This window comes from Vipera ursinii, assembly GCF_947247035.1.
Source record: "Vipera ursinii genome assembly, chromosome: 3".
NCBI lineage: Eukaryota > Metazoa > Chordata > Lepidosauria > Squamata > Viperidae > Vipera > Vipera ursinii.
In genome coordinates this window covers 97793580-97820768 of record NC_139516.1, presented here as the reverse complement: position 1 = coordinate 97820768, position 27189 = coordinate 97793580, and positions in this window count along the sequence as shown.

Sequence of the window (27189 nt, the reverse complement as noted above, 5' to 3'; positions counted from 1 at the left end):
CAGACAGCCTGCCCAGTTTCTGAATCAGATTCGTCTTTAGGGCTAAGCTAAGTGGCTGCTCCTTCTGCTGCATTCCCTGCCTGCCTTTCAAGTTGGGATAGACTGTAGCTGCTCTTCAACTTTAGAAGGAAAGATGCCCAGACCCCAGCCTGTAAAAAATCACAGACTCTGCCTCCAGCTGCAGCTTCTCCTCCAATTGATCCCGCTTTCCCTTCGCAGACCAAATGGGAAATTCGCTCCAGGTTTTCCAGCCAGCCCGCCCAGTTCCTGAGTCAAATGCATCCTTAGAGTTAAGGGGCTGCTCTGGCTGCTGCGTTCCCCACCTGCCTTTCAAGTTAGGATAGATTGCAGCTACTCTTCAACTTTGGAAGGAAAGATACTTGAGATGCCTTTCGGAGACACTGGAGAGGCAGCCGAGCCAACTCAAAGTCCCTCTTGCTCGGCACAGTGCCGGCTGTCTCCCCTGCCCTCTCTCTCTGGCCAGGAATCCTCCTGACTGGCTGCTGGGAATACGCACGGCAGAGGCGCTGTCCTGCTTGCATGTGCATTCACCCTCTGTGTCAGGGCCCCTGCCAGTGCCCACAATCTGCCCAGCATCCCTTGCCTTCCCTTCCTTCCTTCCCTCTTAGTCCCTTCCTTCCTTCCTTCCCATTGTTCCTACCTTTCTTCTTTTCTTCCTTCCTTCCTTCCTTCCCTCCCTCTTTTGCAAGAGGCCAAGCGAGAATGAAGCGGCCCTCAGGTCTGCGCTGCTGCAAGTGCTGGTGTCACCTGGGCTCCTGCCCAGCTCATTTGGTTGTGGGGAAGGCCTCTGTTACTGGAAAGAGGCTCAAGAGGAAAAGGGGCAGCTGGGGATGCCCCAAACTATCTCGTGCTCAACTGCCCACTTACTGGAGCTGCGCGCCAGGATCAAAACAACCACAACCTGTAACGGGAGGCGGCAGCCATGATGAGGCCACTTGGAAGCGTTTTCATCTGTCCCACCATAACCGCCCTTCCTGTCTCTCTCTCTCTCACCCACCCCATTACAAAATAACCCTCCCCTCCACGGTGGCCCCCGCAGCCTATCGGGGAGCAAGAGCCATGGCAGCATGCACTCCCTCTTAGCGCAAGAGTTTAACGCCATCACCCAATTACAAGCCGCTTCTGGATTTCAACTCCCAGAATTCCTCAGTCAGACACGCTGCCCTGGGATCAGTTTGGAGGCACGGAGGGGAGGGGAGCAGCCAAGGGAGCCAAAGTTGAAGGCTGAAATGCCTTCAGTTGTAACTGCTCGCATGTGTTTGTGTGTGAGAGAGCAGGGATCAATGCTGCTTTCCAGGTGATAAGTGATTCTTCAGGCTTCAGCAGACACGCTGGGATCAGTGCTGCTTTCCAGGTGATTTGGGCTTATTCGGGGCTCAGCAGAAGCACCAAGATCAGAGCTGAGCTCCAGCCCTGGCAGCCCCAAAGAAGCGCCGATCAGCTGCAAAGCAGCACTGATTCTGGTGCTTGAGCCCTGGCAGCCCCAGCGCCAGGCCGCCACTTCCCTCCCAGCCTCCTCACCGGCTGGGGCTGCTACTAGGAAGCCATCAACCTGCTGGGAGCTCTCTGTGGACTGGAGCCCATCGGCGGAGGTCTGGGCCGGTTGTACGCACCAATCAGCTGGCAACTTCATACAGCCAGCCCTGGGGAGGGAGAGGCTTTGCTCTTAACCTGCACTCTTCACGCGGTCTAGGGCTCCTGCAGGCCGTCGCCAAGCAGCATTTTTTCTGCAACCAAGTGAGCTGGGAAGGAGTGGAGTGAGGGGGGGAGGAGCAGAGGGGGTGGAGGGGGTGCAAGGCAACGCCGCGTACCACCAGCCCGATGCTTGCATACCACCAGTGGTACGCGTACCACCGGTTGAAAAGCCCTGTGTTAGGGCATCTATTCATAATACCAAATGGAAGCCATTAATTTAATCCAATTTTCTACATCTAAGCACTGTGATTCTTTTGGGGAGGGCTCTTTCCACCTCTTTGGCCTTTCTACAAATATGGGATCATTCTATTGGAACTCACTTTTAACTATTGTCTTGAAAAATTCAAAAAATTCAAAAGTACAAACTTCCAGAGAAGATATGGAGGTCTGACAACTGTGGCAAAGATCAAGTAACTGGTGAGTAGATAAAGAGAGAATGGAATATCACCCACTTGTGTTCCAGACAACTGCACATCACAAGAAGACTGCAGTACAGTGGTTTTTTGCAGTGGTTTTCTACAGTGGTTTGAGTGTTGGGAGATGGTGGGATCAGCCATTTTGCCTGCAACCATGGTGGAGCTTTATAAAAGACATTAAGCTTTGCAAAGCTCACTTTTTAATCACTTTTAGAAATTGCCTATTCATTACGTTAATGCAATTGGCAACTTTCAGAATGATAAGTTCGAAAAAGTCTTCATTGGATAAGTTTATCTTCAATTCTGAACAAAAGAAAAAATAATTATAAGTGTAAGAATTGAATAATTTAAAATAAACAGCAAAAAGCTAGTTAACATTTTGCACTAAGATATTTATAAATGGATAAATTTCACATATTAACTTTTACAGTGCAGGTTAAGAGCAAAGCCTCTCCCTCCCCAGGGCTGGCTGTATGAAGTTGCCAGCTGATTGGTGCGTACAGCCGGCCCAGACCTCCGCCGATGGGCTCCAGTCCACAGAGAGCTCCCAGCAGGTTGATGGCTTCCTAGTTACAGAAATGGGATGCCACTTGAATTCACATTAAGTGTTCTAGAGTAATGTTTGTTCAGATATTTGTTGACATGAAGCACCCTTGGAATATTTTCACAGCTCTACTACTCTTTCAGATCTGGGTAATGGAGTTCAAGCTAATCCCTCTTGGATATTGCTTTTCTGATATGTGCAGAAGAAAAGCTTATGCAATTGCACCTAGGTCCATTCCCTGAAGAATCATTGCCAAGTAAGTAGCCTTAAAATCAATTAATAAATGCATAAATAAATATTATGCTGAATGTGCAAGAGCCTCCAGGCCTCATTTGAATGACATTCATAGGGAATGGATGTTCATCGCTGTGAACACCTGGTTTTTGAATGCCCAAATGAGACTATAAATCAGTTTGAGCCTGGTAATACCTTTTTCAACTGACATATCTTATTAAAAAGCATAAGCTTTTGTGTGCAGCAGCTCACTTCATCACATGTATCATACTCTGTATGATGGCTTTCCTACTAGAATGTCTCCAGCAAAAATATGATATCTCTTGAAACACTTTTTAATCACCCTTTTTAATAAAGGAAAATTGCTCTTAAAAGGGTGTTTCTGCCCACTTTGTTATGCAAAAGTGAGAGTTGGGAGCTTCAAAAAAAAATATAAAACTAAGTTGATGCAATGGGAATGGAGTACTTAAGACAAGAGTGCTATAAAAGAAGGAAAGATAGGGTCTAAAAACAATGGGTCTGAATGAAGGTGGACCAAATACAAAAGAGAGTAATTAAGTATGCTGTGGCACCTTAGTCATTGAGGAAGAATGAATGGGGATCAAATTGCAGAACAAAGATATAAAGAATGAATCGGTCAAGAAGAAAAGGAAGACAATGAAAGTCATGGTTACATGGAGTTGATGAGATCCTCATGAAAAGAGAGGGTGTAGAATTTACAGAACAAAAATCAAAGTCTGAAGGAGCATATGAATGTTATAGAAGGACAACTTGAAAGGATAAAAAGATATGCACAGTTCTGCTGGGAACTAGATTTATGACCTTTTTTCTTAATCATCTGCTTTTACTCTTTGGGCTTAAAATTTTATTCTCCTTTCTTCAGCCTTATGATGTCATTGTTTACAATGTTCTTTAACCCAAAGAGAATAGTGTACTGCAAAAACATACCCCCAATAGTTCAGCATGCCTCTTAGAAAGAGTTGAATTCCTTTCAATGCATACCATGTTTCTGTTTTGTTCTCACCTCTATGCTTTCCCTTTTTAAATATGAAGTGATTCCCCTCCCCCACCTAAAATTGCATAATTTTAACTATTGAGTTATTTTGTATCCAAACACTTCCTAAAACTGTCATGTAAAACTGACATTTCTGGAAGGTATCCATCATATCAGAGATGGGGAGGATGAGGGTTTGAAGGTTAGAGCTCTTTGAAGATTAAGACTTATACAGACTGGGTTGGTCATATCCATTTTAAAAATGGCTGCCATTTTATCAGAAGATTACCAACCACACTGTGACATCCCCCTCTCCATCCCCAGAATGCTTATCACCTTGACTTTCTTTCTCTGGCAGATTGATATACTACTGCCTGTATTTTTTATTATTTTATACATGCATTTGGACTATAATGGGGATAAAGATGGGTCAATAGATCTTTAGAGATGTTATGTGCTCCTGGCTACTTTCCTTCATAACCAGAGACAAGCTCGCCTGACCAATAACCAGCCAAGACACAGTAAAGGCCTTTTGTTTCATTTATTGCAATAAGTGGGAGAGAAGCTATCAAAGCTTGGTTCTCTCCAAAGTTCCAACCCAAAATATTCCTTTTATACAACCTGGCTACTGCATCCTTCTTTGTTCCCTGTTGGCTGAGGTATTACACAGTTACAGTCTTTCCAACTGCTTCCTACATATTTCCTGCTACCCTCCTTAAACATTCTAAATCACACTTCACATGTACATTAATAATATATTAGACATATTCAATTGCTTGTTTTGAGTAGTGAGCCCCCTTTTTATGGCTCCTTAGAACAATAGGTTCTTTCCTAATTTTTAGTTTTAGCTTTGACTTTCCTGTTAATCCATTCAGTTAGTTTATCCCTGGCTAGCCATTTCTTCTTGCAGCTGTTTTTACAGCTTGTATTCTTCTTTTCTCACTCTGAAGACTTGGCCAATTTTTACCTATGTGTAAAATATTTTACCTATCTAAAATATTGTCTAAAATATGACCATAGAACAAAAGGTTGTTTTAGAAGAGTTAACGGGATTTGAAATAGTTAAAAATATTAAATTTTTGGGGTTAGACTACTGCAATGCTCTCTACATGGGGCTGCCCTTGAGGACCACCTGGAGGCTTCAGCTGGTGCAGAATGCAGCCGCGTGAGTAGTAATGGGAGTGTCCCGATACTCTCATGTAACACCTCTTCTCCGTGAGCTGCATTGGCTTCCAGTTGCCCTCCGGGTGAGATTCAAGGTGCTGGTGATGACCTATAAAGCCCTAAATGGCATGGGTCCGGATTACCTTAGGGAGCACCTGCTACCAGCATCAGCTTCCCATAGTCCTGTGCGCACCCACAGGGAGGGCCTCCTTAGGGTTCCGCCAGTTAGAGATTGCCAGTGGGTGATTCCCAGGGGGAGGGTGTTCTCTGTGGGTGCGCCTGCCCTCTGGAACGAACTGCCGATGGAGCTTCGGACTGCCCCCGACCTTCGTTCATTTCACCGGGACTTAAAAACCTGGTTGTTCGAATTGTCTGGCCTGGACTGAGGGATTTTAAATTTTAAAGTATTTTAATTAAATTATATTAAATTATATTAAATTAATTTTAAAATTTAAATTTTATTGTTATTATGAATTGTGGGCTTGTACTAATTTAATTTAATTTAATTAGGGACGCGGTGGCTCAGTGGGTTAGGACGCTGAGCTTGTCGATCAGAAGGTCAGCAGTTTGGCGGGTCGAATCCCGAGTGCCGCGTAACAGAGTGAGCGCCTGTTACTCGTCCCAGCTTCTGCCAACCTAGCAGTTCGAAAGCACGTAAAAATGCAAGTAGAAAAATAGGGACCACTCCGGTGGGAAGGTAACAGCGTTCCGTGCGCCTTTGGCGTCTAGTCATGCCGGCCACATGACCACGGAGACGTCCTCGGACAAGCGCTGGCTCTTCGGCTTTGAAACGGAGATGAGCACCGGCCCCTAGAGTCGGAAACGACTAGCACGCATGTGCGGGGGAACCTTTACCTTTACCTTTACTAATTTAATTCCATTTTATTCTCTTTTTGTACTGTTTTAACTGCCCTGTGAACCACCCTGAGTCACCCGGGAATAGGGCGGTATATAAATTCAACTAATAAATAAATAAATAAATAAATAAATAAATAAATAAATAAATAAATAAATAAATAAATAAATAAATGGGTTTCAGAGGGATCTGGGGTTGCCAATCCCCATCAAAATGGTATCAAGCATATACCTTATTGTTCGGTAGGGTAATTTCTATGTAAAATAGGTTTGATTAATAATTAGAGGAACCAGGTTTGCTCTGTTTCAATGTTACTCTGGCAAGAATTCACTTCAGTGAATTATATTGCAAATATACTTCAAATATTTATCGATGGAGATCTGAAACAGATGTTTCATTGTATAAAATGAATGAAAAATGTATCCTTTTGTTCAGCTATAGGGATGAAGATTGTAGCATCATGCCTATTGTGAGAACTGCAAAATATTTATAATATATTTATGAAAGGACAGAAGAGAACTATAGGGATACTTCCTTATTTCCCTATTTATTCTTGTATTCACATAATACCTATAGCCAAGAACTTGCGGGGTTAAGTTGCTACAGTCAAAGATTTGGGTTGTTAGTCTCTAGATCTATTTATCTTGAACTTCTACCTTCTTAATTTCTGAAATTCTTGATTATTTCTCCCTCTATGGTGTCTATAGATGTGTACATGTCTAACTGGCAAGGCAGTAGACAGAACAGTGCAATGCAAGACACCACTTTTTACCTTTGTTGATTTGGATTATTTATTTATTTAATCTCTAGAGGGCTCCATCTTACAAGCAAGTGATACACAAGAAGGTACTTGCAGATGCTTCTGTTAATCTTTTCCATCCCACTTTTCCCTTTGGCCTTCATTTTGTATTTCTATTTTCAACTTAAGCATCTTACCTTTTAACATTGACTGTTGAGTTTTTCCATTTGGAATACTTTCTTTAGGATTCTAGGTGCAATCTTTGAACTTCTGTGCATTTATTAATTTACCCTGTTTCCCCAATGTTTAGCCATTTTGCTTTGTCCCTTCCTACTGAAGTTAAAATGGCCAGATAGAAGAAGTAGAGAAAGAGACTCTTTCATATGAGCTAGATAAGTATATAACTTGCCATTAAGACAGCTTCTTAGCTTCTTATATTTTCCTTACAGGGATAGGATCTGGAGGTAAGTTTGTAGCCAGGACTGTTGATAAGTTCACTTCATTTTTCATATACTGCAAGAAATTTAAAAGAAAACATTTATTCCCTTCTCCCCTTACATAAACATATATGGTGGAAGCCTATAAGTATTAATTAAGTGGGCTTGGATTAGTAATATCTGCAGAATTAGGAAGGGTTGTCAAACAAGTCAAAATGATTACAGTCATACAATCAAAGCTCCAACCTTTTGCATATGTATGCAACATTGATATACACATAAAGGGGTTAAGTCTTCAGACACATGAAAGCTGCCATCTTGACTTAACTATGTCATCTATCTTAACATAGTTGTGGTAGACCTGGAACACAAAAAAAACCACTTTATCTTTAAAGTTCTTTTCAAAATTAACTATATTGTTATCACAAATCCTGATTGTATCATGGCTGCCAAAATGGAAATACAGTTAATCTCATCTTGATCTACAAGTGATTTGTGAAGGGTTATTTATAAATATATATTTTGTACTGACTCAGAGTTTTAAAACAAAGTTAATTGTACTCATAAGAAATAATTTGGTCAATCATCTTTGTTTCCTACTGTAGGCTATGCCTGATTCATATTAAAAAATGCCAGTTTGAGCAGTTTTCATACCTTTGTGCCAATAAATTAATTGGACAAATGCTTATTAAGTAACAAACACCCCTCTGAGTTGACATATTGGATTTATGTTGGTTTGGCAAGCTGAGCAAGCAATTACTAACACAACTGAGTGCTGCTTTATTTAATGCAGCACTTTCCCCCCCTTTTGAATACCATTATAGATGGAGAAAGCGGCTTTTGTTTTCTTCTTAAGAGAAGATTTGTACAAACAAGGAAAAATGACAACTATTAAAAGCAAACAAATCATTCTTCAAAGCTCATAAACAACTTTTCTCTTTGCCATTTATCAACAGCCAGACAGACAAGCTTGATATTTACTTGCTTGTTAAAAGCTTAGTGTCACACAAATTGTGACTATAAATAGAGATAGATATATGTGATAGAGGTAATCCTCAACTTACAACAGTTCCTTTAGCAACTGAAGTTACAATGGCACTGAAAAAGGGACTTCTGACCATTTTTCACAATTATGACCTTTGCAGAATCCCCGTGGTCACATGATCAAGATTAGAATGTTTGGCAACTGACTCGTGTTTATGACTGGGGCCATGTCATCCCCTTTTGCGACCTTCTGACAAGCAAAATCAATGGGGAAGTCAGATTCACTTAACAACTGGATTACTAATTTAACAACTGCAGTGTTTCATTTACCAAATGTGGCAATAAAAGCCATAAAATGGGGCAAAACTCACTTAACAAATTTCTTACTTAGCAACATAAGTCAAGGACTGCTTGTATATAGAAATAATCAGATGCAGTATTCACTAAAACAGACCATATGGTCAGAAGTATCTACTGTAGCATTTTTTGAAAGATATCCCAGCAACTGCCTTTTCAGTAATTGTGTGTGCTTTGTCTTTGATCCAGTCACAGAAAGGGCACACTTCTGTATTGCCAAAAAAAAGGTAATGTTATGGTTCCAGTGAACAGTCGGAAAATTTGGAATGCCGAACATTTCAGCTGAAATTTCTTTTTGTTGGGGACCCTAAGGAGCCAGAACCCACACTGAAGGGGTGGAATGAAGGAAGGAAATCCCAGGGACTTAGGAGAGATGGTGGTCTCCCCTAATGGTCCAGGAGAAGCCTCCCAGAAACGCAAAGAAGGAAAGGCTGGTTCATTCCATGGCCAGCCATAGCTGGAGACAATGGAAGCCATAATCTTTTAAACTAAGCGGATTTTCCCCTTCATGGATTACTGCCTTGTCGTGGCAAAGGGGCTTGCATAATTCAATGAAGCTATGAGCTATGCCATGCAGGGCCACCAAAGACGGAAAGGTCATAGCAGAGAGTTCTGACAAAACATGATCCACTGGAGAAGGAAATGGCAACCCACTCCAGTATCTTTGCCATGAAAAACTCATGGACAGTACCAAAAGGCAAAACAATATGATGCTGGAAGATGATCCCCTCAGGTCGGAAGGCATCCAATATGCTACTGGGGAACAGCAGAGGGCTAGTACTAATAGCGCCCGAAAGAATGAAGCGACTGGGCCAAAGCCGAAAGGACGCTCAGCTGTGGATATGTCTGGTGGTGAAAGGAAAGTCCGATGCTATAAAGATTTTTTCTACATAGGAACCTGGAATGTAAGATCCATGAATCAAGGCAAGCTGGACGTGGTCAAACAAGAGATGACAAGACTGAACATCGATATCTTAGGTATCAGGGAACTAAAATGGACAGGAATGTGTGAATTTAATTCAGATGACCATCAGGTATACTACTGCGGGCAAGAATCCCTCAGAAGAAATGGAGTAGCCTTCATAGTCAATAAAAGAGTAGGAAAAGCAATACTGGGATACAATCCTCAAAATGACAGAATGATCTCAGTTCGAATCCAAGGCAAACCATTCAATATCACAGTAGTCCAAGTCTATGCCCCAACCACCGGTGCTGAAGAGGATGAAATCGACCAGTTCTATGAAGCCCTAGAGCACCTTATAGAACTAACACCAAAAAATGATGTCCTTATCATCATGGGGGATTGGAATGCTAAAGTAGGAAGCCAAACAATAACTGGAATAACAGGCAAGTTTGGCCTTGGAGTACAAAATGAAGCAGGGCACAGGCTGATAGAATTTTTTCAAGAGAATATGATGGTCATAGCAAACACTCTTTTCCAAAAACCCAAGAGATGGCTCTAAACATGGACATCACCAGATGGTCAACACAGAAATCAGAGACTATATGCTCTGCAGCCAAAGATGGAGAAGCTCTATACAGTCAGTAAAAACAAGACCAGGACCTGACTGTGGATCAGACCATGAGCTTCTCATTGCAAAGTTTAGGCTTAAACTGAAGAAAGTAGGGGAAAGCACTAGGCCACTCAGGTATGAATTAAATCATATTCCTGTTGAATATACAGTAGAGGTGACAAATAGATTTAAGGAATTAGATCTGATAGAGTGCCTGAAGAACTATGGACAGAGGTTCGCAACATTGTACAAGAGGTAGCAACCAAAACTATCCCAAAGAAAAAGAAATGCAAGAAAGCAAAATGGCTGTCTGAGGAAGCTTTGCAAATAGCTGAGGAAAGGAGGGAAGCGAAAGGCAAGGGAGAAAAAGAAAGATATGCCCAATTGAATGCAGAATTCCAGAGAATAGCTAGAAGAGATAAGAATGTCTTCTTAAATGAACAGTCCAAAGAAATAGAAGAAAACAATAGAATAGGGAGGACCAGACATCTTTTCAAGAAAATTGGAGAGTTGAAGGGAACGTTTCATGCAAAAATGGGTATGATAAAGGAAGATGGTGGAGCAGTGGGCTAATGCCACCTTAAGTAACACCAGCTTCCTGCAATTAGTGCAGGTTCACATCCCACCAGGCTCAAGGTTGACTCAGCCTTCCATCCTTCCGAGGTAGGTAAAATGAGGACCCAGATTGTTGGGGGCAATAAAATGACTTTGTAAAAATGCCGCTTGGGAGAGGCCGAAAGCCCTAATAAGCAGGTATATACATAGAATGAAGGCTATTGCTAAGCACATTGTGCTTTAGATTGTAAGCTGCCCTGAGTCTTCGGAGAAGGGCGGGATATAAATGGGATTAAAAAAAAAAGGCAGGGACCTAACAGAGGCAGAAGAGATTAAGAAGAGGTGGCAAAATTACACAGAAGAACTATACAAGAATTAGCTTAACGTCCCTGATAATCACAATGAGGTGGTCACTGACCTTGAGCCAGACATCCTAGAATGTGAAGTGAAGTGGGCCTTAGAAAAGCTGAGCAACAACAAAGCTAGTGGAGATGACAGTATTCCCGCTGTGCTATTCAAAATCTTAAAAGACGATGCAGTAAAAGTGCTACACTCAATTTGCCAGCAAATATGGAAAACTCAAAACTGGCCACAGGATTGGAAAAGATCAGTTTACATTCTAATTACAAAGAAAGGCAGTGCCAAAGAATGTTCAAACTATCACACCATTGCACTCATTTCTCATGCTAGTAAAGTTATGCTTAAACTCCTACAAGCTAGACTTCAGCAGTATGTGGATCGAGAACTACCAGAAGTACGGGCAGGATTTTGAAGAGGCAGAAGAACTAGAGATCAAATTGCCAACATACGCTGGATCATGGAGAAAGCTAGAGAATACCAGAAAAACATCTACTTCTTCTTCATTGACTATGCTAAACCCTTTGATTGTGTGGATCGTAACAAACTGTGGCAAGTTCTTAAAGAGATGGGCGTACCAGACCATCTTAATTGTCTCTTGAGAAACCTATATGTAGGCCAAGAAGCAACAGTGGGAACTGGACACGGAACTACTGATTGGTTCAAAATTGGGAAAGGAGTCTGGCAAGGGTGTATACTGTCGCCCTGCCTATTTAACTTATATGCAGAGCACATCATGAGAAAGGCAGGGATAGATGAATCAAAAGTTGGAATTAAGATTGCCGAAAGTAATATCAACAACCTAAGATATGCAGATGATACCACTCTAATGGCAGAAAGTGAAGAAGAACTAAAGAGCCTCTTGTTGCGAGTGAAGAAGGAGAGTGCAAAAGTTGGGTTGAAACTTAACATTAAGAAAACCAAGATCATGGCATCTGGCCCTCTCAATTCCTGGCAAATAGATGGGGAAGAAATGGAGGTAGTGACAGATTTTGTTTTCCTGGGCGCCAAAATCACTGCAGATGGGGACTGTAGCCAAGAAATTAAAAGACACTTGCTCTTCGGGAGGAATGTCATGGCAAATCTAGACAGCACACTAAAAAGCAGAGACATCACCCTGTCAAGAAAACTGCGTATAGTCAAGGCTATGGTCTTCCCAGTTGCAATGTATGGCAGTGAAAGCTGGACCATAAAAAAGGCTGAGCACCAGAGAATTGAGGCCTTTGAACTCTGGTGCTGGAGAAGACTCCTGCGAGTCACTTGGACTGCAAGGCGATGAAACCGGTCAGTCCTAGAGGATATCAACCCTGACTGCTCTTTAGAAGGCCAGATCCTGAAGCTAAAACTCAAATACTTTGGCCACCTAATGAGAAGGAAGGACTCACTGGAGAAGAGCCTAATGCTGGGAAAGACTGAGGGCAATAGAAAAAGGGGATGACAGAGAATAAGGTGGCTGGATGGAGTCACTGAAGCAGTAGGTGTGAGCTTAATTGGACTCCAGAAGATGGTAGAGGACAGGAAGGCCTGGAGGAACGGTGTCCATATGGTCGCGATGGGTCAGACACGACTTCGCAACTAAGAACAAAGCGGATTTTAAAGAGCATGCTTGAATCTGGGTAAGAATATTGATTTTCTCTATCCTACCTAGTTTCCTGAAGAAGAAAGTCCCCAAAATAAGAGATTTCTGGGGGGGGGAAAGGAGGGGGATTTTACTCCCTCCTTTTGGTTACCGGAAGTGGCGAAACTTACCCTTTAGAGAGAGAGAAAAAAAAAGACTAGAAAGACCTGTAAAATGAGATAACACTGACACCTACTGGTCGGTGAGGTGTTTTTATTTCTTTGACCATCAAAGTTCTTAAAAAATGCAGCTGTGTAAACAAAGTGAGAGTAACAAATCTGAAGCAATGAATACTTTACAAAAAGAAACATATGAGAAGCGGCAACAATTTTAAAAGACAATGATTTTAAACTACAAAGAAATACAGAACAACCTTGAGAGTATGAATCAACCTATCTCCAACTTAATTTTACTCAAAGAAATTTCCCAGGAAAATACAGTAGAGATGATTGAACATAATTCTGAGGATAGAGACTTAAAGATGGAACCGTATAAAATAAAAAAAAATCATGATTTAATTCAAATGGGAAATATTTCAACACATCCAAGCAACTTTGAAGATAAGGAAAAGAATGAGAAAAAAATACTTTACAGGGAAACGAATGATGCAGCAAAACATAATGATTAAAAAAACTTGGGAGTCCTCCTAGATTCACAGCTTTCCCTAGAAGACCATATAGTAGCTGTGACTAGGGGGGCCTTCGCCCAGGTTCGCCTGGTGCACCAGTTGCAGCCCTATCTAGACCGGGATGCCCTACGTACGGTCACTCACGCGCTCGTGACCTCTCGTCTTGACTACTGCAACGCTCTCTACATGGGGCTACCCTTGAAGACCACTCGGAGGCTCCAACTGGTACAGAATGCAGCTGCGAGAGTTGTGTTGGGAGTTTCCCGACACTCCCATGTCACACCTCTGCTCCGCGAGCTGCATTGGCTACCAGTTGTCTTCCGGGTGAGATTCAAGGTATTAGTAATGACCTACAAAGCCTACATGGCATGGGTCCGGAATACCTTGGGGAGCACCTGCGGCCGGCGTCAACTTCCCTCCGCCCAGTACGCTCCCACAGAGAGGACCTCCTCAGGGTGCCACCGGTCAAAGAATGCCGACTGGTGGCCCTCAGGGGGAGGGCGTTCTCTGTGGGTGCACTGGATCTTTGGAACCATCTTCCGGTCGAGCTCCGGATGGCGCCCGATCTCCGCTCCTTCCGGCGCAATCTTAAAACCCATCTCTTTGAACAAGCTGGCCTGGCCTGATGGGATGGGGTTGGATTTTATAAATGGATTTTAACTGTTAATCTGTATTAATTTATTATGGGCACTGTTTAATTACTTTTTAATAATTTTTAATTTTTGTATCTTGTTTTTATGTATTGCCCTGTTCACCGCCCTGAGTCCTTCGGGAGAAGGGCGGTATAGAAATTAAATTAATAAATAATAAATACAAAAATAAAAAAGGCAATGGCCAGAGAAAAAAGATTAAAATGGAAATCAAGAAAATAAATGATGGGACTTATCAGAGAGAATACTTTAAAAAGAAACATTTGTTTGAATATGGCTAAAAATGGAAAAAACTTTGGAATACATTACTCTCAGAGAGATGATTTTTTTTCCTGTTAACCAATACAATAAGAAACATCTGTTTGAATATGGCTAAAGAAATGGAAAAACTTTGGAATAAATTACTCTTAGAGGGATGAATATATATATATATATATATATATATTATACAATGTTTGTTTCTTTTTCTTTTCTGTAAAAAAAAGTTGAAATGATTTAAACAAAACAAACATTTTAGTTATTTAAATGTGACGATAAGAAAAGCATAAAAATGTGTTTTGAATGAGAGTTAAAGGATTAGATGATTAGATCTACTGAATGGAATGCTTAAAGTTTAAATAGATTACATACATTCTCAGCTATGGTCAAAAAGAATAAGAAATTGAGGGAATAAATATATATTAAATTAGGAGGGATACATATTTTAAGTCTTATGTTATTTTTTGTATCTCAGTGCTTTTGTCTTTTTTTCTTTTTCTTTTTCCCCTCTTTTTTGTCTCTCTCCTCTTTTCTTTTTCTTTCCATTTTTTTTACTTATTGATTAAGAAATATAAAAGTAAGAGAGGGCTTATATGGAAAAAATAAAATAAAAATAAAAATTCCATCCTCTAATTAGCAGTCATAAATCACATTCTCCAATTAGTTTGAATTGCAGATTTTCCTTCCTGTGTTCCAGCCTACCATCTCTTATCATCTTTTATTTCAAAAGCCCCTGAGTCCATACACTTTTACAATATTGTTATGTCTAACTAACTCCCATCACACTCTTCCTCCTCCCCCAGTATCATGTAATTCTAAGAAGAAAGCATAGGAAAGAAAAAAACTGCATCTCCATATGTTGTCAAAGCAAGAACATCCAATGTTAGCAGCGTTGACAGGTAATCTCTCAACTCCTGTAGCTGATAAATCAGGCTCAAATACGATATCAATTTATAAAGCACCAGTAGCTTTAAGAAATTCTGTCAACAAATTAGCTTTGTTCTGTGCAATATCTCTATACCCCAGTCTTTATTCTTCATGGCACAACTATTAGCAGGTGCTGTTTTTAAAAATGTGTTACGACAGTGGTGGGATTCAAATATGTGAACAAGCTGTTCTCTGTGTGGATGCTACTTCCAGAAGTCCATTCTGGGCCTGGACAACAAAAAATTAGCTACTGGTTCTACCGAAGTGGTGCAAACTAGCTGAATCCCACCACTGTGTTACGACTTCCTTTTGACCGCCATGCATAATGCTGCCTTCTCTCTTCATTCCACAAAAATGGGATCATTATTATTTAGTGACTTGTGTTTACTTCTGGAAAGAACATATTATTTCATAGCAACCTTCTGTCCCACCAACTTCTTTCCAAAATATGTGCCTGTGTTTGTATGTATTTGTTTATTTTTTCCATTCCTTTAACAGCAACTCAATTAATTGACATTTTTTTTTCTTATCTACATATCATCTTTGTTTACAGTATATTATGGGATACTGTTAAAGGAAGAAGAGTGTCCTCCTCCACTTAACCACTTCATGGCAGCTAGAGTAGATCAAGTGACTCCTGAAGAACAATTGCTGACCAATCCAACCTTAACCAACTGATTTCCTTGTGATTTATTTCCCAATACGTAGGCATGCTTTTGATTGTAACAGAAAACCAAATGTTTTGCTACTTCTTTAGACTGTTAAAATGCACAGTCTGTATACAGTCATCTATGTATTAGTCTTTTCAAATAATTTCAACCATGCTATTCTCAAGTATTATTTCACCCATAACTATTTTCCCAGTTTTCTTCTAATGCAATCCATTATCTTCCAGAATGAGTACAAACTGAGAAGGGAGGAGTATTGTTTTGTTTTTATTTTTATTTTTTTGTTTGGCAATGTCTTTCAAAGTAAGATATTCAAATTCTATTCCTTTTCAAGGGGTCATCCAACTCATACCTATTTTTAAATACTTAAATGTTCTAGGAAAAGCATCAACCTTTTATATGTTCAAGAAAGAAGACTATTCCTTTGTGTTTCAAAAAACAAACAAACCCAAACCCACAGGTAAACAAACCTACAAACCAAACCAAGTTTCCATTTCACAAAATGATTCCCACTGTAGGAAGCAAGGTTCTTCAAACTGAGTCTTCAAATCAGTGACCCACTGTAGAAGACTAATGAAGATTGGTGTAGAAACTGAATCTTCTATATGATGTTAGTGGCAGCATTAACTAGCCTTTGGCAATTCAGTGGATTTGACTAGGAATTACAAATTAGTTCAAAAATAAAACATGTTTTTTTCCAGTTTTTATTTTTTGGGGGGTGAATCAGTTTATACTTGTGACCAAATCCAAAACAAACCCCAGGAAGCTTCTTATCACTAGAATTTAATGACTGTCTTTTGAAAATATTGGATGCACAGATAGTTTCCTTTCTCTGATTGTGCCATGGTGGCACAGTGGTTAGAATGCAGTACTACAGCATAACTCACTGCTCATTCCAGGAGTTTGATTCTGAGTGGTTCAGCCTTCCATCCTTCCAAGGTCAGTAAAATGATTGCCCCCAGATTGTTGTCAGCAATATGCTGACTCAGTAAACCTCTTAGAGACAGCTGTAAAGCACTGTGAAGTGGTATATTAGTTTAAGTGCTATTGCTATTACTACACAGACACACATATCTATACAGACATGTGAATGCTATATTTTAGTTTCAATTAGTTTCTAGTTTTTATTTCTACGTAACCATAATTCTTTTGGGAAGCTACTTCCTGCAAAGAATGGTTTTGATCTGAACTGTTAGAGATTAAACTTGATTTGGGTGACAATATTATATAATGGAGTAAAAGCACCTTTAAGGAGTTAAACGGCCTAAGGGTGTGGCTGTAATTATTCCACATAAAAGAGAGTTAGATGTTACACGTAGTTGCTCTTGTATATGTGTTTGATGTTAGTGTTTGGATACCTCTTGTTCTCTTGTTTGCTAACTTGATATTTATTCTCTCAAGAATCAACTGCTTACTACAGTGTATATTGTTTTGATATTGGTAAGCAGCTTTTGTATTTTGATACTATGTTTTTTATGGACTGACTTTTATGTGCATGATACTGGATTGATACTTGGACTATTTCTTACTGTGTTTATTTTTGTTGTCTGAGTAAAAATAAGTTATAAAACTCGTGTTAGTGCATTACTGTTTGCCTAAAAGTCCCAGTACAACTGTGTATTAATAATACTCTGTTAAACAAACCATTTTTTCAACAACATATTCTAACAATGGTTATGGGCCCAGATCCAGTGTGGTGCTGAGGACAGGCACAGTATTGTATTTATATTTCCTAACTGAGTTTTCAAATTCAGACAATGGCACAAGGACTATTCAATCCATTCTGCATTACCCGGCTTAATGGGTCAAACTACGTATCCTGGTCTACACAATGTAGTTTGCTATTACAAAATCAAGGTCTTTGGAAAATAGTCCATAATCCTCCTGATGTAACTGCCTGGGATCCAACTAATGAAGAAGATAACAAGAAGATTGTAGACTTCAATAAAGACAATGATAAGGCTTTATCTATCATTGGGCTAACATTAGGAGACCAACAGCTAGTCCATGTGCGTGGAGAAGAATCTGCTGCTAAATGTTGGGCTAAGTTGAAAAAGATTTTTGTTCGGGACAGTGTTGGTGCTCATATAAATCTTACCAGAAAGCTATTTAGAGCTAGACTGGAAAAGAATGGCGATATGTTAGCTCACCTTAACTTTATAAAAGCAACTTTGTTGGAACTGCAAGAAAAAGAACTTATTTTCTCAGAGCTTCACCAGGTTTACATCATTTTATCATCATTGGATGAGAGCTATGATGCCTTTGTATCGTCCTTGGAGGTTTTGTCCAAAGAAGACCTAACTGTTTCTTCAATAACTGGAAGGTTGTTGGAAGAATCAAGATGTCGTATGGAGAGAAAACAGTTGAGAGAGCCATTGCAACAAGAAATAAAGAAGACTGAATCTGCTTATATTTTAAGGAAATGCTTTAATTGTGGGTTAAAGGGACATATTGCTAAGTTTTGTCAGAATAGTAATTGTCAGAGAAAGGAAAGCCATAGAAAGAATAAAAAGCTGATTAATGTAGCTGTAGCTAATAGAACTACTAATAACCACAATTGGTGGGTGGTAGATAGTGGAGCTACACACTGTATTTCAAAAATAAAAAGGGATTTTGAGAATATAAGGTCTAGTAAAAAATATATTTCTATGGCTAATGGCTGGAGAGTCAAGGTCTCTGGAGAGGGTAAGGTTTACTGTTCATTTTTAAAACAAAATTTGGAAATGCTATATGTTCCCAGATGTGATTATAATCTATTATCAGTTAAGGCATTATTGGAAGCAGGTTTTAAAGTTACTTTCCAAGGGAAGGAATGTCTTATTCAAAAGAATGAAGTGAACTTAATAGCTAATATGAAAGACGGTTTGTTTGTAATTAGCAATGATCCTATTATAATGGCTACTACTTGTATAAATCAAAAACCACATGATGAATGTATTCATTTATTACATAGAAGATTGGGTCATGTGAATTTTAATACACTAAAAAGAACTGTAGCTTTGTCTAATGGGTTTAAGTTAAAGGCTTGTAAGAAATATCTGCAGTGTAACGTATGTGGTAGAGAAAAGAGCAGGGCAGCACCAGCTAATAGGTTAGATGGATTTAAAACCACAACTCCATTAGAACTGGTATTTATGGATTTGATAGGTCCTATGAAACCCAGTTTAGGGGGTGCTTGCTACATATTAAATATTCTAGACCATTATAGCAGATATGGGTTCTGTTATCTCCTTACGTCAAAAACTGAAACTATACAAACAATATCTAATTGGCTCAAGTTTGTACAAAGGAAAACTCAGTTAAATGTAAAAACCATAATAACAGGCAATGGAACTGAGTTTGTTAATAAACAGTTCAATGAGCTGTTAGTTTCAGAGGGAATAGAGCATAGACGTACAGCTCCTTATAGACCTCAGCATAATGCATTTGTTGAACGGAGGGGCCAAACATTGCAAGCTATGATTAGATCTATGATTGAAGATTCTGGTTTACCTGATAGCTTATGGGGAGAAGCAGCAAAATGTGCTAATCATATTTTAAACAATGTGGTTAGTTCAGCTACAGGTAAAATTCCTTATACCTTATGGTATAAGAGAAAACCAAATCTTAGTTATATTCACACATTTGGGACACCTGCTTGGGTACATATTCCAAGTTCAATAAGAAATAAAGGAGAACATAGAGCTAAACAATTATTTTTTGTTGGCTATGAGTTAAACCATAAGTCTTATCGGTTCTGGGAGAAAGGTACTAAAACATTTATTGTAGTTCTAGCGCTGTTTTTCAAGAACAGTCAGGCTGGGAAAGGGTAGAAGATATTGTATATATTCCTCAACAAGATTTAACTAACTCCTCAAATGAAAGTGATAAAGAAGAGGAGGAACCTGCTAGAGAGATCAAACAAGAACCACTGATAGTGGAGACAGGAGAGGAAGAAGATAATAATGTAAATGTACCTATAAGTCCAATAATTCTCAGAAGGTCTAACAGGGAAAGACGACAGCCTGATCGTTTCGAGGCAGGTTTAATTTGTCAAATAGACATTGAACCTTCTAATGTTGAAGAAATAAAAATGTATCCTGAGAATGAAAGAAAGAATTGGAAAGTAGCTATGGATAAAGAAATAAAGTCTTTGCAAGATCTTAATGTTTATCAAGAGGTTAAAATACCTAAAACAGAAAAGTTAATTGGATGTAAATGGGTTTTTAAACTGAAAGAAAGTGTTACAGGAGAGGTAATACATAAAGCAAGATTAGTTGCTCAAGGATTTGCACAGAATAATAGTGATTATGATGTAGTATTTTCCCCAACGTTAAGAGCTTCCACTCTTAGGGCTGCTTTAGTTTGGGCAGCAAATAAGAATTATAGTATAAAACATGTAGATATTGAAACTGCTTATTTGCATGCAACATTAAACCATGATATATATATATGAAAGTTCCATCAGGAATAGAAAGTAAGGTAGGGTACTGTTGGAAATTGAATAAGAGTTTGTATGGTTTAAAACAGTCAGGTTATGAGTGGAATAGATGTTTAGTAAAAGAGTTAAATAGTTTGGGATTTAAAGCTAGTATTGCAGATCCTTGTTTATTTATAAAACAGCAAAATAGTGAATTATCCTTGTTATTATTATTCACTGATGATATTGCTATTATAGCAAAAGATGAAACAGAAACTGAAAGAATAATTTCAGGGTTAAAAAGAAAATTTAGAGTAAAAGATCTAGGAGCTATTAGTCATTATCTAGGGCTGGATATTGTCAGGACTAGTAAAGGATTTAAACTGTCTCAAGCTAAGAAAATTAATGGTTTGCTGAAACGTTATAATATGGAAAACTGTAAACCAGTAAAAACACCTATGGTTCAAGGTTTTGAGAGTTCAGCAGATAACAGCAATGTCTTTGATAAAAAGATATATCAATCATTAATAGGCAGCTTGATGTATTTATGTAACTGGTCAAGACCTGACATAGCATTTACAGTTAATCATTTAGCTAGATATTGTGAGAATCCTACAACCAGATGTTGGCAAGGTGCGAAAAGAGTTTTAAGATATTTGAAGCACACCATACATTATTCTCTATATCTAGAGCCAACAAAGGAATTGGAACTAAAAGCATTTGCAGATGCTAGTTTTGCATCTGATACTGTAACCAGGAAATCCACTTCAGGATTGGTTGTATTATTGGGAAATGCTTTAGTAGGATGGAGGTCTAACAGACAGAAGCATATAAGCTTATCAACAACTGAATCTGAATTTTCTTGTTTATCTTTATTATGTACTGAGCTATTGGTATGGAAACAATTATTGTTTGATATGGGTTTAAATTGTAATGAACCAATAAAAGTGTATGAAGACAATCAAGCAGCTATAAAATTAGCAACTAATGCTGCAGTGAAGACTAGATCAAAACATACGGATCTACAGTATCTAAATGTCAGACAATGTGTTAAAGATAATTTGATTAAACTGGAATATTGTGCAACTGAAGATAATATTGCTGACCAGTTTACTAAAGCTCAGGGTGCTATAAAGCATAAATCTGTTTGTGATATGTGTAATTTGAGATTGTAAACATATATGTATAATATGCCACCCAAAAGGGGAGATTGTTAGAGATTAAACTTGATTTGGGTGACAATATTATATAATGGAGTAAAAGCACCTTTAAGGAGTTAAACGGCCTAAGGGTGTGGCTGTAATTATTCCACATAAAAGAGAGTTAGATGTTACACGTAGTTGCTCTTGTATATGTGTTTGATGTTAGTGTTTGGATACCTCTTGTTCTCTTGTTTGCTAACTTGATATTTATTCTCTCAAGAATCAACTGCTTACTACAGTGTATATTGTTTTGATATTGGTAAGCAGCTTTTGTATTTTGATACTATGTTTTTTATGGACTGACTTTTATGTGCATGATACTGGATTGATACTTGGACTATTTCTTACTGTGTTTATTTTTGTTGTCTGAGTAAAAATAAGTTATAAAACTCGTGTTAGTGCATTACTGTTTGCCTAAAAGTCCCAGTACAACTGTGTATTAATAATACTCTGTTAAACAAACCATTTTTTCAACAACATATTCTAACATGAACATCATAGAACACTTCATACTGAAAGTTCTTCAAATGCTAACATCCATAAATACACAACTGAATATCTCATATATTTTTCTCTATTCCATATTTCCTGTCAAGTGCTGGGAAAATCAGGAAATCCAGGCAATTCAAATGAATATAAAGGCCTAATGCAAGCTTAAGCTTTTTACAAGAATCTGAACTACTAATAGTAAAAGCAAATTGGCAGCATAAGAGTCAATGGAAGTCAAGGTGGGTGCAAAGGGACTCGAGAGTGATGACACATTTGACCCTCTCACTCTGGCTCAGCCTGATCATCTCCTACATATCCCAGGTTATTTTCAGAAGAACCTGCAGAAAATGCAGATAGTTTGCTGAAGTTTTCAGTTCCTTCAGTTCATTCTTATACCTTTTTTGTGCAGATAAATGCATGTGTAATGTTTTGGAAATCAATCTTCTGTCTGTAAGATGAAAAGTTATACAAACTTTTATTTGCTACACTGACTGAGGTAGAGATTAAAAAAAGAGTTTTATAAATAGCAAGTGGTAATACACCAGGACTGGATGAACTTCCTATTGAATGGTATAAAACATATATAGCTCTTTTCATGCCAAAACTTTGTCAATTGTATGATATTTGATAAGGGAATTCTGTCAGCAACATTTATTCAAGCTTATATAACAGTTATACAAAAATACAGGTAAAAATCACACTCAGTGTGTGTCCAATCTCACTGATTAATGTTGATACAAAGATTTTAAGCACTGTTAGCAAATAGATCACAGCAAGTGATACTGTTTGTTATTAAGAATAATCAAGCAAAGTTTACAAAAACTAGGCAAGTGGCAGGCAACATTAAGTTAGTTGTAGATTAAATACAGTTGAATGAAAATAAATATCAATTTGTATTAGTTTTACTGGGTGCTGAAAAATATTTTATAATATACATATACACAGTATATGTCCATCATACTAAATAGGTTTGGTTTCCTTTAGAATTTTTAAATAGATCAAAATATTGTATGACTCACCCATGCAATGGTTCATAGCATATTTTCTTCTCCTTTGCCACTAATTAGAAGAACTAAACAAGGATGCCTACTTTCACCCTTGTTCTTTAATATTTGTGTGTAGCACTTGCCCTGTTCTACTTGACAACATAAGGAGTTTATCAGACTAGTAGATAACACCGGTAAATACAAATAGGTTTTATATGGCAATGACATTCTTTTACCTAGTGTCTATTTCACACTATTATTCCAAAGTTGATACAAATAATAGATGACTTTTGTAAAAAATATTGTAATATAGCAGGATACTCTAGAAGTGCAATTTGGAAATAAACCTTTGGTTATCAATGACAGACACTCACAGACACAGAACTTTTATTGTACACATTAGAAAACTACATTACATTATTTTTAAGCATAATCATCATTCAAATTGAGGCTCTTTTCATAACATCTTACAAGGTTTGAAATTCTTTTGTAGTAGTCACTTGGCATCAAATCTGGGCTATTGGGTGTGTGTGTGATCAAAAGCATTCCAACAAAACTGCTTCAAAAGTTCTTGGGTGCGTCAAGCAGTGTGCAGGTAAGTATTATCATGAACCAATACCACATTGGAAGTCAGCATGCCCTGAAGCTTGTTATGGACGGCTTGTCTGAGTTTTCATAACATTTCATAGTAGACTTCTGAATTGATGGTTGAACCACACCCATAAACTTCACTAGCAGTATACCTTTGGCATCTACATATTTGGCGGGATTTTCTATGGCACCATTTCTGGTGTGGTGTTGGTTCATGATAATGCTCACCCACACACCACTAGGCTCACCCAAGAACTTTTGAAGCAGTTCCCTTGGGATGGAAACAAAGTAGAATATGACTGGATGGTAAAATTTTCAGATGTTATTATTTCATTATTATTTTCCTTCATTCATGTTATTATTTCAAACTGTATACATAGTACATGAAGTTTGACAATTGGACAGTGTAAATGGATTCTCCGTACCCCTAATATGGCTAAAAGGTTAATATTGTAACATTGGAAAGATAAATATATTTCCCTATTCACTCAATGGGTTTAAGATCTGGTTACACTTTTTACCTACTGTATGAGAAGATCATCTATAGCTGTAGACTTTGTATGGATAAGTGTAATGAAATCTGGAATCTATTTATACAAAATACAGCAGTTAAAAAAAGAATGGTAGTTAGGACTTCCTGTTTGGCAGCCATCGGGACAACTGGGAAAAGCTGGTGCTCGGCTTTCCAGCTTGGTTTTTCTTTGTCTAGTGACCCTTAAAGGGTAGGAAAATTGCACTGGAGGGGCAATGAAGGAGGAGGAAAACTTCAGGAGCTCAGATCAGAGCGAACTGTAGGACCCTCTGGAAAAACAAAGAAAAAGGCTGTTTTAAATTTTCAGCTATATGCGTCTCTGGCAGGAAGCAAAAAGAACCATAAATCAGCAGAATTTCAACTGCGTGCTGAAGCTGGGTGAGCTGGGTGAGTATCAAAATGTTTGTTTACTAGGAGACTTTAATGCAATAATAGATGGAAAAATTGATTATAAAAGTAACAGAACAGGGAAAAATGGAAGAGAAAGAGTACCTAAGGCGTTTTTTGATATGGCGGAGGAAATTGGAATTCAAGATGTTTGGAGGGAAGTGAATCCACAAAAACTGCAATATACTTTTTATTCAAATAGTCAGAAATCCTGGTCAAGGATTGATATGATTTGGATGACTGCCGATTTGAGAATGAATGTTCAGGACATTGAAATAGAAACAGGCATATGGGCAGATCATAATCCCTTGAAAATGACCTGGAAAGGAATACAAAAAGGGCCAAGATGGACTTTAAATCGTTCCATATTGAAGGAAAAAGAATTTATAGAGTTAACAAAGAAAGAAATGGAATTCTTTTTCAAAGAAAATAGAAAAGAAGATACTACTGTACAAAATTTATGGGATACAGCTAAAGCGAATTTCAGAGGTATAGTGATAACATATATGGCAAGAAAAAAGTAAACAGAGAAAACAGGAATATGTATTATTAAAAGAAGAATTTGGAAAGTTAAAATTAGAACTGCAAAGAAAACCACAAAAAAGTATTTAAAAAGAGAAATGGACATAATAAAACACAAATTAAATTTATTAGACTCAAAAAAAGTGGCAGAACAGATAAAAAGAGCGAAACAATTTTTTTTAAATGCCAATAAGCCAGGTAGATGGCTAGCTTATAAACTTAAACAACAGAAAGAAAGAAAGATGATAAATAATTTACTTGATGGGATAGGTTGTTTACAACATAAAAATGAAGAAATAAAAAAGATAGTTAAAGAATTCTATAAGGAACAGTATGATAAAGAGGAGACTTCAAGAGAGAAAACTGTAAAATACTTGGAAGAAAGTAATCTTCCAAAAATTTCAGAGACATTTAAAAATATGTTAGATGAAGGTGTTACAATGATGGAAATAACAGAGGCCATAAAGAGACAAAAAATGGGAAAACCCCTGGTCCAGAGGGACTTCCAGCAGAGCTATATAAGAACTTACAAGAGATAATAAGCGAACCATTGAAAGATGTTTGTAATGGACTTTTATTAGAAGCTAAAATGCCAATGACGTGGATTGAAGCAAATATTACGTTACCTAATACCAAAAGAAGATTCAGATTTAACTCAGATTAAGAACTATAGACCAATTTCATTGCTCAATGTGGATTACAAAATTTTTACTTCAATAATGGCAGAGAGATTGAAAAAATACTTGGTTGAATTTATTCACCCGGATCAAAATGTTTTTTTTACCAAAGAGACAAAATAAAAATAACTTAAGAGTGATAATAGATGTATTGGAATACTAAGAGCTACATCCAGGGAAACAAATGGCATTAATATTTCTAGATGCTCAAAAAGCATTTGATAATTTTTCATGGCAATTTATGTTTCATCAATTACAAATGATGGACTTTGGACAGAATTTTATAAATATGGTAAAAACAATATATAGCAAACAAACAGCCAAAGTGCTTGTAAATGGAGATTGTACTGAGAGCTTTGAAATAAGGAAAGGCACAAGGCAAGGATGCCCTTTATCCCCCCTGTTATTCATCTTCACTTTGGAAGTTTTAAATCAAAATATAAGACAAGATACAAAGATTAGAGGGTTGGGGATAAAAGGTGAAATATATAAATTATAAGCATTTGCTGATGATTTAGTATTTATTTTGGAAGAACCCTTGGAGATGATCCCAAAATTGTGGGGGAAAATAGAACAATATGGTGAAATAGCAGGATTAAAAATAAATAAAGAGAAAACCAAGATAATAGTTAAGAATCTCACACATAAGCAAAAAAGCCGAATTTTAGAAGTAATAGAGGTGCAGATAGTGAAAAAGGTAAAATATTTGGGTATATATTTATCAGCTAAGTGCTCAACAGTAAAAGAAGATAATTACATAACGTTATTGAAACAAATGAAGCTAGATTTGGAAAAGTGGAAGAATTTAAAATTGTCATTATTGGGAAGAATTGCTACAGTTAAAATGAATATATTGCCTAAGATTTTATTTTTGTTTCAAACAATTCCGATAAAACTTAGGAATTTTTTTTTCAAGAGTTGAATTCATTAATTTTGAAGTTTGTGTGGCAAGGAAAGAAAGCTAGAATAAAGATGAAAACCTTGCAATATACTAAAGAAAATGGAGGCTGTGGCCTACCTGAATGGGCTTTATATTATCAAGCATCTGTATTAACATGGGTGAAAGAATGGATAATGCTTAGGAACAAAAGGTTGTTATACTTGGAGGGACATGATTTACAATTAGGGTGGCATGCTTTTTTGTGGTATGGTAAAAACAAAATTCATAAATATTTTGAAAATCACTGTATTAGATAAGCTTTGATAACAGTATGGGAAAAATTAAAACGAAAATATATGTAAAAATTACAGGGTGGTTATCAACAATTGAAGTTTTTTCACACACAAATCTGTTAGCTTTTGAAAAAATTTGGACATATAGAGATATTTTAAATACTGATGGGACATTAAAATCAAATCAAGAGCTGGAAAATCGGGGTATCAACATGTCATGGTGGACACACTTACAAATACAAAATAGATATGAAAAAGATATGAAACTGTATGGATTCTAAAAAGATCAAACTGTATTTGATAAGATATTAACTTCTGATGAGAAATTAATTAAGAAAATGTATATTTTTTTGTTAATTTTAGAGATGGAAAGTAAACAAACTAAAGAGACAATGATAAGGTGGGCAGAAAACTTTGGTTATAATATAGAATTAGAAAAATGGCAAGAATTATGGGAGAGAAATTATAAATTGACAATGTCAACTGCGTATAAAGAAAATCTCTATAAAATGTTTTATAGATGGCACTTGCCTCCAGCAAGATTAGCAAAAATGTTTAAAAATGTATCAGGTAAATGTTGGAAATGTAAACATAATTTAGGTACATATTATCATA